We start from the raw sequence: 12,409 nt of genomic DNA, 5'->3' as shown, positions 1-12,409 counted from the left end.
ATTGGGCATATGTGAACACCATTGCACATGTTCAATTTATGTAATGTCCTGATGCTGGGATATGTGCAATGAATGTGAACGAAAAGGATGAAATGATGTCATAGGCAGTACTGGCAGAGGTACAGTGAAAGTGCGTTTTGCACAGTACTGAGAGTGTTTTCGGGGTGACAAATGCCTTCACCCCATCAGTAACAGATGTAAACGTTTTTAATTCTTTCCTTCTAAAAGTTTGTGCACTTGTTAACTATTTTCTAGCTTTATTTTAATATTTTGTCAAAATTGGTGGTATATAGTCATATCACTTTCATTCACATTGTTCAAATCACTTAAGCAGGTGTTCATATTTATTTTAAAGAAAAAGCTTTACAACCAGATTATGAATTAAAACTAAAAATGATAGCACAAAGCCCAGGAATAGAAAATAGTTAACAAAATTTTGATCTTGTAAAACATGAAAGCATAACTGGATGTAGTGGTATGTTCAGAGGAACATGGGATCAAGAGTAGGCCATTCAACTTATCGAGCATGCTCTGCCATTTAATATTGTTACAAAGTCAAAAACATGTATATTCACTTTAAAATATAAACTGTTTTTTGAACTTTGAAGTAAAATTAAAGTGCAGGCTCAGCTGTCCGAATAGAAGGGCTGAGAGATGAGTTGTTCCAAAATAGATACATATAGCAAATGGTTGTTACATGGATACCTGAGTTTTGGTTGCTGTTTTGACGACAATTTGAATTTAACCAATCAGTTTAAATTATATCCAGGATATTAAAACCCAATTGAATTTGAATTTATTGTTTTGACACCTGGAAATTAATCAAATTATATCAGTTTAATGTGTCATGGAGGGTATAAAACATGCGGGCATTGTGAAAATTGGTCAGAGAGCAACTTCCGAGCAAAGGGTGTTGAGCCAGAGAGCTAACTGCCCATCTGACATCTTGCTGTCAAAGAAATTAGGAAGCACAATCTTTCAAAGGTATCTTTTTATGTAAAACCTACTCATGGTAAAAAAAAGACAACCACCCTGGGGGATCACCAGCCAGAATTTCAAGATAGCAATGAAGACAGACTGCGTGGTCTTGAGAATAAGTGAATGTATTGTTTAATAAGTATGTTGTTGGAACAGCATTGTTTTTTATAGAGTAGGGGTCAGATATTAAGTAGTTAAGAAAAGGGAGGCTTGGATTTGTGAATAGTTGTTGATTAGCCTTCACTAGTAGAGTTAAGAAAATAAATTGTTAGTTTTCTTTAAATCGTGGAATTTAGGAGTTCTCCGTCACTGATATTTTAATAGATTGCGAGTTGAGACAAGCTTTTCTGGATGTTTGGTTTAATTAAATGTGTGTTTGACCTCCATGTCATAACAATATGATTTTTACTCATTGAATATTTCAGTGCCTTTAATGTCATATTATCCCCATAATCTTTTATATGATTGGTAATCAGAAAACTATCAATTGTGACTTAAACAGGCTCAAAGGCGGAGCTTCCACTGCTTTTTGCAATAGATAATTCCGAAAGTTCAGAACTCTCTACATAAAAACATTTCTCCTCTTCTCAGTCCTAAAGGTATACCCCTCTTTTATAAAATTATATCTCTGCTTCTAGACTCCTCATTCAAGAGAAGCATTTTGCCTGCAATAACCCTGTCTATCCTTCGTAAGTATTTTGTAGGTTTTAACGAGATCAGGTCTCATTCTTGAAAACTCTAGAGAAAACAGGCACAATTTGCTCTTTGTAGGACAGTCCTTCCATCCCAGTAATAAGTCTGGTGAACCTTCATTGCACTCCCTTTATGGCAATGATATCCTTTTGTAAGGAAATCAAAATAGCACATTGTACTGCAAGTTCAGTCTAACTAAACTGTTCTACAACTGAAGCAAGACTTCACTACATCTGCACAACTTGGAATAAAGACTAACACTCCATTAGCGTCTAATTGCTTGCTGCACCCGCATGTGCAGTGACTTACTGATAAGGGCACCTAGGTCCCTTGCACATCTCCACCTCTTTCTATTTAAGAAAAAGTCTGTACACCTTCTTACCAAAGTTTATGACTTCACATTTCAACTCTTTCTATTCCATCTGCCATGTTCTTAATCACCTAAGCCTGTTTAATTCCTCGTGAGACCATTTTACATCTTCCTCACAACACACATTTCCACTTAGCGTGTATTACCTGCAAATTTGGATATGTTACATTTGCTCCCTACTTCAAAACATTGATATATACTGTATTGTGAACAGCTGCCCAAGTACTGATCCCTACAGTAGCCCTCTAGTTATAGCCTTCCAAAGTGCAAATGACCTGTTTATTCATTCTCATGTTTTCTGCCTTTTGGCAAATCCTTAATCCATGACAGTACATTACCCCCTATCCCATGTGTTTTTGTTTTGCTCACCAATCTCCTGTGGGGACCTTTATCAGAGGCCTTTTGAAAATCCATATATATTATGTCTGTGGATTCCCTTTTATCAACTTTGTTAGTGACAGTCCTCAAAAAAAACTGCAATTGCTTCATCGAGCCTGATTTCCTATTCACAGATCCATATTGTCTATGCCTATTAATCATTATTATGCAAGTGGCAATTTAATAACATCTTTTATGATCGATTCTAGTATTAAGTACTGTTAATGATATTCTTTTCAATTTATGACTAATATCACGGTAATGGTGACAGTTACGCTAATTCCTTCTGTGTGTTTCGATACCTTGGCCTCATTCTACTCAAAAGGTTGTAGTTTCCTATTTTCCCTTTCAGTTCCTTCTTGAATAGTGGAGTGACATTTGTGAGCTTCCAGTCTGTGGGAATCATTCCAGAATCTCTAGAATGATCAGTGTATTGACTATCTGTAAAGTCACCACCTTCAGCACTCAAACATGTTCTTCAGACTTCAACAATGTTTACTCAATCTGGCATTTACACGAGTGTGCATTGACTGTGTAAATGAATAGAATATTAGTAAGTCAGAATGTCTGTGTTAATTATGGCTTCATTAGTACTAATTACAGTTGGTGGAATACAGACATTGAATGTATAGCATTGGTGCTGCTACTTGATGGAAGACAGTTGTTTAATCATCCTCAGAATTGTGATTAAATGTGATTATTATCCCAATATGCTTGGATTGCATGTCATTTCTGGATGACTTGATGACCTGGAATCTTTCAATTAAAATTAGTTAACCAGTCGACCCTCGTTTTTCCTTTTAATTGGCTAATATTTGTTAGAAAAATTATTTATGAATCATAACTAGAAGTACAACAATTTACCTGTGCATGCTTAATTATTGTAAAATGTAATTCTCAATTAAAGTTAACCTTTAAATCAAGGTTATATTATCGTGTTCAATGTACTTTGATATTGTTATGTCATGGAACTGAGTTAAAGTGTAACATTCCCAATTGTATATTAATCGTGGAAGCAATCATTCTTTACTTAGGAATTGGAAACATATTTTCTCTTGCATAATAATTTAAATGTAAAAATAGAGAATAATGAAACCAGTAAGCTGTAAAATAATACTTAGCTTTATGATGATATTATTATAACACCCAAAAATGACTTGTAAATAAATTATTGGAATAAAATTTTGAGATTGAGTTTGAGGATTTTGAAGACACAGTATGAGAAAGCAGAAGCAGAAGATAGAATGGTCATGGCAAAGAAGGTGATAGAGAATGGTGAGGTGTGAGAATTAGAAATAAGAACCCCCAATTAACTTTAACTTTTTTTTCTTTATTCATTCATGGGACGAGGGCTGGGTAGGCAGTGTTTATTACCCATCCCTAATTACCCAGAGGCTAGTTAAGAGTCAAACACATTGCTGTTGGTCTGGAGTCACATGTAGACCAGACCAGGTAAGGATGGCTGTTTCCTTCCCAAAGGACATTACTGAACCAGATGGGTTTTTCAACAGTGAACAGTGGATTCATGGTCATCACTAGATTCTTAATCCCAGATTTTAAAAATTGAATTGGAATTCCACCATTCAAATCTGGGCCCCCAGAGCACCATCTGGGTCTCTGAATTAACAGTCCAGTGACTAATACCACTAAGCCTTTGTCTTTCCTGAAAAAATTTAAAATTTAAAAAAATCTCGTGTGTGTAACTGAATATCACTTAATATTGAGTACATTTTAATAACTGTACAGTTCTCACTGAAAACTGGTGTCACTGCAATGTGTGACCAGTGATGATAATTGGATCAGTAAACCAATAAGTATCTCCTTGAAGTCAGATGTATACAAAAGTGACTATCTATTTTCTGACGTATGTCAAGTTGCAGGTAAATTAAGCGACTTGGTGTCTGATTTCTTTCCTGTGATTATATGACCAGAAGGCAATACGACATAGAGACTTAACATAGCTGTTTTAAGTGTTCTTCGAGATCCACTTCTCTTATTCCATAGTCCACTTTCTCTGAGCAAAATAATGAGTGTCCTGCTGTCATCTGTGCAGGAATTGTATTATTTTGTTTCCATATGGTATCCCCTGCTATTTGCAAATGGGTGGCTCTTGCGACATATGCTGAGTCCGATATGGTTCATTTCCTCTTTCAGGATCAATCTTGGTAATACTGCGACTGCAGCTGGGTGTACAACATAAGTTTGCCAGAAAAAATTCAACTGAGCTAGTATTCAACCAGAATAAGGAAACGTTTTCCGGAATTGAAACCAATAAATAATTCCACTACATATTCTTTTACTGTAAGTATAACAATGTGTAGACAATTGTGTGTGTTTTTGACAGTTTGCCTGACTTGTAGTGCTTCTATCTCCATGTCAGCCAGCTTGAGCTCAAGTCCAATATTGAACTTGAGTTGGCTGACACCTCAGTACAATTTTAGTGTGATACAAGGGAATCCCCTGTAGTTGTTCTCCTCTCAAACAGGTGTTCTGTTTGGGATACTGATGAGAGGTTGGCCCATTAGGTGACAGCAGCAGCAGCCCCAGCAGTGGCACCATGACTGGCCCTGTTACACAGAGTGGGGGGACAAAGTGTAGCTACAGGAGAGACTCCAGGATGGTATGTGGCCTCCCTGGTGCCAGGATCATGGGTGTCTCTGAGTGGGTTTAGGGCATTCTGAAATGGGAGGGTAAACAGACAAAGGTCATTGTCCATATTGGCACAAATAACATAAGTAGAAAGAGTAACAAGGTCCTGCAACAACAATTCAGGGAGTTAGATAGTAAACTAAAAAGCAGGATTTCCACGGTAGTAATGTCAGGATTACTCCCTGTGCCACATACTACTGAGGCTAGGAATAGAGACAGAGTACAATTGTACAAGTTGTTAAAGAGCTGGTGTAGTTGGCAGGGCTTCAGATATATCAATCATTAGGATGCCTTCCAAGGAAGGACCTATACTGGAGGGGCACCAATATGCTGGCAGGGAGGTTTGATATTGTCACAAGGAAGGGTTTAAACTAGTGTGGCATGTGGATGAAAACTGGAGCAGCGGGTCAGTACGTATAGAGACTGGGGAAGAGAGGAAGAGCAGCCAAGGAGAAGTTGCTGAGCTCAGCAGAACTATATTTCCTTCAATGTAAGAAGTATAACAGGTAAGATGGATGGACTTAGAGCCTAGATTAATACATGCAGTTATGATGTTGTTACTATCACAGAGACGTGGTTGAAAGAAGGAAGGCTGTCAAATATTCCGGGATATCGATGTAAAGAGGTTGGTACGTGCATTACTGGTTAGGGAGCATATCACAGCTGTGTTGAGGGAGAACACTGTGGAGGGGTCCCGCAGTGAGATATTATGGATATAGCTCAGGAATAGGAAGGGTGCAGTCACAATTCTAGGATTGTACTACTGACTTCCTAGCTGTCAGCAGGAGGTAGAAGGAGAGATATGTAGTGTAATTCTGGAAAGATGTGAAAATAACAGGGTTGATGTGGTGGATGATTTTAATTCCCCCCACCCCCACCATATTGACTGGGACTGCCTTAGTGCCAGGATTATGGATTCCTGGATTTAAATGTTTTAGGTTGTCCAGGAAGATAGTATGTGGATAGTCCATTGAGGGAGGGGCCATACTGGACCTGGTGTTAGGAAATGAGCTTAGCCAGGTGATCAAAGTTTCAGCAGGGGAGTGTTTTGGGAATAGAGACCGTAATTCTGTGATACTTACAGGTTAGGACAAGAGTAGACATTGGGTGAAGATGTTAAATTGGGGAAGGCCAACTTTAACCGAATTAGACAAGAATTGGAGAATGTGGTTTGGGAGCGGCTGTTTCAGGATAAATCCATGTCTGACGTGCAACTCTTTTAGAGACCAGTTGATTAGAGTGGAGGATTTTTGTGAAAATCAAGGATAGGAATAGCAGGATTCAGGAATCTTAGATGACAGGGGAAATAATCGACAATCAACAAAAAGAAAGCATACGTACTGACTAGGCAATTTTAAAAACAGCTGAAATCCTTGATGAATGTAGAGAAAGTAGCAAGGAGCTCAAACAGGGAGTTATAAAGGCGAAAATGCCCTTAGTCAGCAGGGTTAAGGAGAATCTCAAGGCATTTTATATGACTCTATCACTCTATATATTAGGAGCAAGAGGGTAACTAGGGAAAGAGTAGATCCTCTCAAGGATACTGGAGGGAAGTTATGTGTGGAGCCAGAGGGAATGGATGGTTTCCTTAATGAATACTTCACATAGGTATTCCCCAAAGAGAGGGATGTGTGGATTTTGAGGTTCGGGAAAGGTGTGTGAATACTATCTGATAGGTCAACATAATGAAGGAGTAAGTATTCGCTTGTTTATCTACCAGCTCTTTCTCTCTCCCACATTTCTTTCTGGATTTAACACATTTCTTCCTCTTCACTCTTTTAAAAACAAACAGACATTGCCTTTTAAGTAAATTTTGTGTCATTGTGGTCAGGATTGAATTGTTGTGGAAATGCAGCTCTTGTTTCCTGAAGTGTTATACTGTACTTGATTACATTCCTGAATATTTTTCCAACCAGGCACACTGGAGAATGTGTCAATAGCGGAACCATTGGGAAAATTCTGTTGTTTGCTTTCTGTTGGAAAAATATATCCTGAATGAACCATTAACAGTCAATACGCGTGCATTACATCAAGCAGGATGACTGGTGTGAATCTTTGTCAGTTATATCTTTTAGCTGTCAGTCATGTTGCACATTGTCTGGAAACAACTGATACAATTAATGCTATAGCCCTGGATAGTGTTGTAGAACTAAGAGACCTAGGGATTAAGGTTCTTAAGTCTTTGAAATTTATGTCATAGGTAGACAGGTTGGCTAAGAAGGTGTTTAGCATGCTTGCCTTTGTTGCTCAGATCTTTTGAGTATAGGAATTGGACGTCCTGTTGAGATCATACAGGACATTGGTGAGGCCTATCCTGGAGTATTCTGTGCAGGTCTGTTTGCCCTGTAATAGGAAGGATATTATTAAACTGGAGAGGATTTTAAAAAAAGGTTTACCAGCATGTTGCCAGAAATGAGGGTTGGTGTTTTAAAAGTAGGCTGGGACTTTTGTTCACGGGAGCATCGGCGATTGAGGTCAAAGTCTATAAAATCATGAGGGGCATGAGGTGAGTAGCAAAGGCCTTTTCCCTAAGGTGGGGAGTTCAAAACTAGGGGACATATAAATTTTAAGGTGAGAGGAGAGAGATTTAAAAAGGACTTGAGGGGCAACTTTTTTTACACAGAGGTAGTTACTGTGTGGAATGCACTTCCAGAGGAAGCAGTGGTTGTAGGTACAGTTGCAACATTTAGAAGACATTTGGATAAGCACATGACTAGGAAAGATTTGGAAGGATATGGGCCAAACACAGGCAGGTGGGGCTAATTTAGTTTGGGAACATGGTCGATGTGAACTAGTTGGACCGAAGGGTCTATTTCCATGCTGTGTGGCTGCATGACTCTATGACTCTAACAGTCAACATCATGTTCTTTTTGCTAACTTATAACAAAATATGTAACCTCTAAGGATTATAACTTCTCTGTTCTGATTATGTTATTTAACATGGTAAACACCTGAAGTAGTGTTGTAGTCTGAGCCTGTTATTCTATCCAGAGTACCAAATGCCTGAAGTAACATGGTGCTATGGTATTATGTTATATGGGAAGATATTTGATGAAGGGTATTAAATCTTAGCAAATTATATGCAATAGTATGATTTCAAATATCCAGTATCTTTTGTTGTTATGCAGTAGTGGATGTATGATTGGCCTAGTGTAATTTTTTTTTGTAATTCTTACATTGGTTCATGTTTCATGAATCATGTCTAGATAACATTTGGATTGTTGGCTTTAAGGTCCCTTTACTAGCTGTTTGTAAATGAAGAAAGAATAAGTTTTTTTTTACTCAGAATTTGGTCAGTTTACATGCTGTGATCAGAAATGCCTGCAGTGACAGTGGAAACACTTTCAGTGGAGAAATTGGAGAAGAGATTTTCAAGGCCATTGGATTGATCGGATAGCTCTGTCAAAGAGTTACATACACTGGATGGAATGGACTCCTTTGCATTCTATCTTGCATGATTTTCTGCCCTGTGCTATGCACGACACAACCACTTTTGGCTGAACAACCCAGATGTTGCCACTGTTAAATGCTCTTGAAATCCAACATTGATCTGAGCATCCATTGCCATTTCCTTCCTCAGTGATGATTCTAAACTCTTTAAGGTTATCTCCAGTGTACTTTAAAGAGGCAACTGTAATTTTTGTACTCTTACCTGGGTGTTATTTATCTAAGCAACATATCTAATGCATGATTAATTTCTACTTCTATTTCTGTTCTTATGGGTCTATCTTGGAAGCCCAGCATGCTTAGTTAGTCTTTAATCTGAACCTGTTGGATCTGCGCTAAATAGAAAAAGACTGATAGACAAATAATAGCATCAAACTCTCTTCATTCACCTGCTCAAAAAACTGCATTGATAACATATTTGATGTTTAAGGAAAATAAATATACCTGGTGCTCAGAAACGAATGCATTTGCTCAACAAGTATTCATAAAATGCACAGAAGGTCTCAGGTTCAGCCTTAGCTATTAATTCTTTGGCAGAAATTGAAATACTGTTTGAGCAATACTGAGGAAACATCCCAAGGTGGTGTAGGTTCTCCAGGAACTAAGACTAAATCAACATTGAAACAATGGTAGAGCAATCCTACCCTCTTGGATGTCCCATCATAAAATTGGATTATGATGGATCTGTACCTCAGCTTTGATTAGACCATATCGTACCCATTGCTCAATACCTTCATGAAACAAACATCTAACTCAGTTTTGAAGTTTTATATTTTTAAAAAATTGTTCATAGAATACAGGCAGTCGAGGCTTAGTCAGCATTTGCTGTCCCTAACTGCCCTGGAGAAGCCGGCGATTCACTGTTTGTTGAACTGCGTTAAAAATCACACAACACCAGGTTATCATCCAAAAGGTTTATTTGGAAATACTAGCTTTCAGAGCGCTGCTCCTTCATGAGGTAACTAGTGGGGCAGGATCATAAAACAAAACGTCTATAGCAAAAGAACACAATGTCATGCAGTTAAAATGATATATTGAACAAACCTATCTTGCTGTTAAGTCTTTCATTCTTTTAGGATGGGTTGCAGGTTTTGGTTCATTAATGTGTAAATGCCAGAACTACTTTGAAGTCACATTCTCGAGATAACTTAAGTTTTATAAAAAAAAGTGACATCTCAGCTCAGACAATATCTTAAAGGTGTGAGGTTAGAGTCTGTCTGTATCCCAATCTTGAGTCAGACTGGCTCGATTTCCAAAGTAGGAATTTATAAAATGTTACGTGGATTGACTGCCTGCAGGTTGTGTGCTTTTTGAGCAAAAATAGAATGTATCTGCAAATACAAATTCACCTCATAGATGTATATGTTTGTTTGTGTGTGTGCATGTGAGGGAGAGTGAGAGTGCGCATGAGAGAGTGTGTGTTTGCGTGTGTGTGTGTGCTTGGTAGAGTTTGTGATGAGTGTGACGGAGTATAAGCCTGTGAGAAGGTGTGCGCGTGGGTGAGTATGGGGAGTGTATATGTTTGAGAGTGTGTGTGCGTGTGCGTGTGTGTGAGAGAGAGAGAGAGAAAAAAAATAAATGTATAGTGTAATGGGGTCAACAGTAGTGTGACATGAACCCAAGGTCCCGGTTGAGGCCATCCCCATGGGTACTGAACTTGGCTATCAGCCTCTGCTCAGCCATTCTGCATATTTCAAAGTCTGTCTTGGAGGATGGTCACCCGAGGATCAGAGGCTGAATGTCCCTGACGGTTGAAGTGTTCCCAACTGGGAAGGAAATCTCTGGCAATTGTCCATTCATCCATTGTCTAGTGTCACATTATGGCTTCTTGAACTACTATAGTCCTTGGGGTGTAGGGACGTCCACAGTGATATTTGGAAGGGAGTTCCAGGACTTCAACTCAAACAATGAAAGAGTGATAGGTGGACTGAAGTGGAATTGCCTAGCCTCAACAGATATGGTCTAATCAAAGATTTAAAACACTCTCTTGAGTAATCTCCAGCCTTCTGTCTTCCAGCTCCTTTGAGATGAAGGCCAACACATTTTGCTCTAGTTCACTAGCTTTAAATGATTTCTGTATCTGGTAGTCTAAATCTCCAAAGTAGGAATTTATAAAATTCCTTTTCTTCCACAGCTCCTAGTTTCTTAGATCAGAATGCTTTCTAGATTATATCTATCTTAGTTATACTTCCTAAAATTGAACTTCGTTTTGTCCACTCTCCTAAGCTGTCAAAGTTACTTGGCAACTTGCTTCCTCCCATTTGGGCTACTTACTTTAACGCGCAACTTAGCATTGTCAGGAAATTTGAATATATGTCTCCCTATTCTGTGATGAAGGTTCAAAATATATTATTTGGAAACTTGAGTTCTTGGGATATCTTTAAGCATGGATTTGTATTTCTGTAATGTGTGCATCAAGAAAGAAGAACTTTGTTTCATTTTTGAGGTCTGTTGAGTGGCACAGAGATACCTGGAAATGTGTTTACATGTATTTAAATGAGATTTTTAAATCCTTTGAGTTGAGTAGTTCAGTGCTTTAGAAAATGGTAGAAGAGACAATAAAGTTGGGTTGCTGTCTAGCAATAAGGTGTCCTAGGAAACAGAAATGTTTCTCTTTAGAAAACAGACTTTCCAGATGGGCAGGGAGAATACAGGTTTCTTTTCTCTAGAAGCATGTCAATGAATGCATGAAAAACCTGCCAGAGGGGCAGTGCAGTTTAGCAGTCTGAACAGTTATGGTAGCTGAAAACAAATCATAGGTGGTTTAATGACAATGACAGAAAGCTCCAGAAACATACAACTGTGGAATAGGAGTACAAGGAGTCCATGTTAAGAAAGAAGTGAGCGATGTTAGCAGTTTGTTTAAGGGTCTTATGAAAAGACGTAGACTAGAGAAGTTCGCATTCTGTGAATGGAGAAGTTAGCTGGAAAGAAACCAAGTACATCTGTGCCAACTGAACAAGGAAGTTTAAAGTCGAAACAGGCTGACCTTTCACTGAGGTTTGAGCATTTGTAACATTGTCATTGAGGATTAAGTCTTTTTTGATACGTGTAATAAGACAATTTCAGTGAATTATTTTGAAGTGTAATAGTGTTTTTGTGTGCAATAAATGTTGTTATTTTGTTAAGGATATTTTGATAGCCTCTTGTAAGTATGTTCAGTACTTGACTGACAAATAGTAAAAAAATAAATCTTGTGGTCTATCATGATCTGGGATCTGGCTTGTTCAGTATTACTATCAACTGGGATTAGACAAGCTTCTTTTCTGTATGTCATTGATAAATGCAGTGATAAGTTTGACGCCCCCCCAGTGCTGATGTCTGGGACATGCAGTTAGTTACATCTAGTGAATTGGTACATATAGCCATTAGCCCTACTGTGTTTTTGACCTTCCAATTAATTCTTAATTCATCACTGTTATAGAATAGAGAATTTGATTCTGTCTCCAATAATGCCGTTCACTGACCCTCGCATGTCAAGGCGATGGATAAATAGATTGTCAGCCTGAGCTAATGTTAATCAATGGAAAGTGACTAACAGTCGCCCAGACTGACTCTTCCTCCACTGTCTACTGCTCCTCAGCTCTCTGTGCTCAACTGAAATTGAGAAGTTATGATGTGAAGAGTGAATAATCTTAGTTATGGAGCAGTGAGTTGAACCATAGCTGAGCTGTTTTTAACATTTTATCAATTCCTCTTCTTAAACTAGCTATGCCTGAAGCATTACTTTGGCTATATTTTGAACAAATATTTATGATGCAATGATAAAACTCTTGACGGCTATGAGTTTTAGATGTGTTTACTGCAGTAGCTGCTGATCCATTATGTTGTTAGACATAATAGAAGTGATTATTGAATCAGCCCCACAGCTCAGTGTAACACTGACAGATGGGC

The 12,409-nt window shown here is 38.2% G+C and overlaps 1 protein-coding gene across 4 annotated transcripts in view; it reads left to right on the top strand.

The window, feature by feature from the left end:
* Positions 1–12,409, top strand: part of atp8a2 (ATPase phospholipid transporting 8A2) — a 567,355-nt gene that overhangs the window by 102,887 nt on the left and 452,059 nt on the right. The window contains exon 1 of one of the 4 annotated variants that reach the window (XM_043691981.1): positions 4,701–4,720. The exons of the other annotated variants lie outside the window; for them this stretch is intronic. The gene's annotated coding sequence lies outside the window, so the exon portion shown is untranslated. Of the gene's footprint in view, positions 1–4,700; positions 4,721–12,409 lie in introns of those variants that run through there. 4 annotated transcript variants of the gene reach the window in all.

The sequence above is a fragment of the Chiloscyllium plagiosum genome, chromosome 6 (genome assembly GCF_004010195.1).
Source record: "Chiloscyllium plagiosum isolate BGI_BamShark_2017 chromosome 6, ASM401019v2, whole genome shotgun sequence".
Taxonomy (NCBI): domain Eukaryota; kingdom Metazoa; phylum Chordata; class Chondrichthyes; order Orectolobiformes; family Hemiscylliidae; genus Chiloscyllium; species Chiloscyllium plagiosum.
The sequence above is the reverse complement of the archived record's forward strand: the minus strand, read 5'-3'. Positions and strand labels throughout refer to the sequence as shown.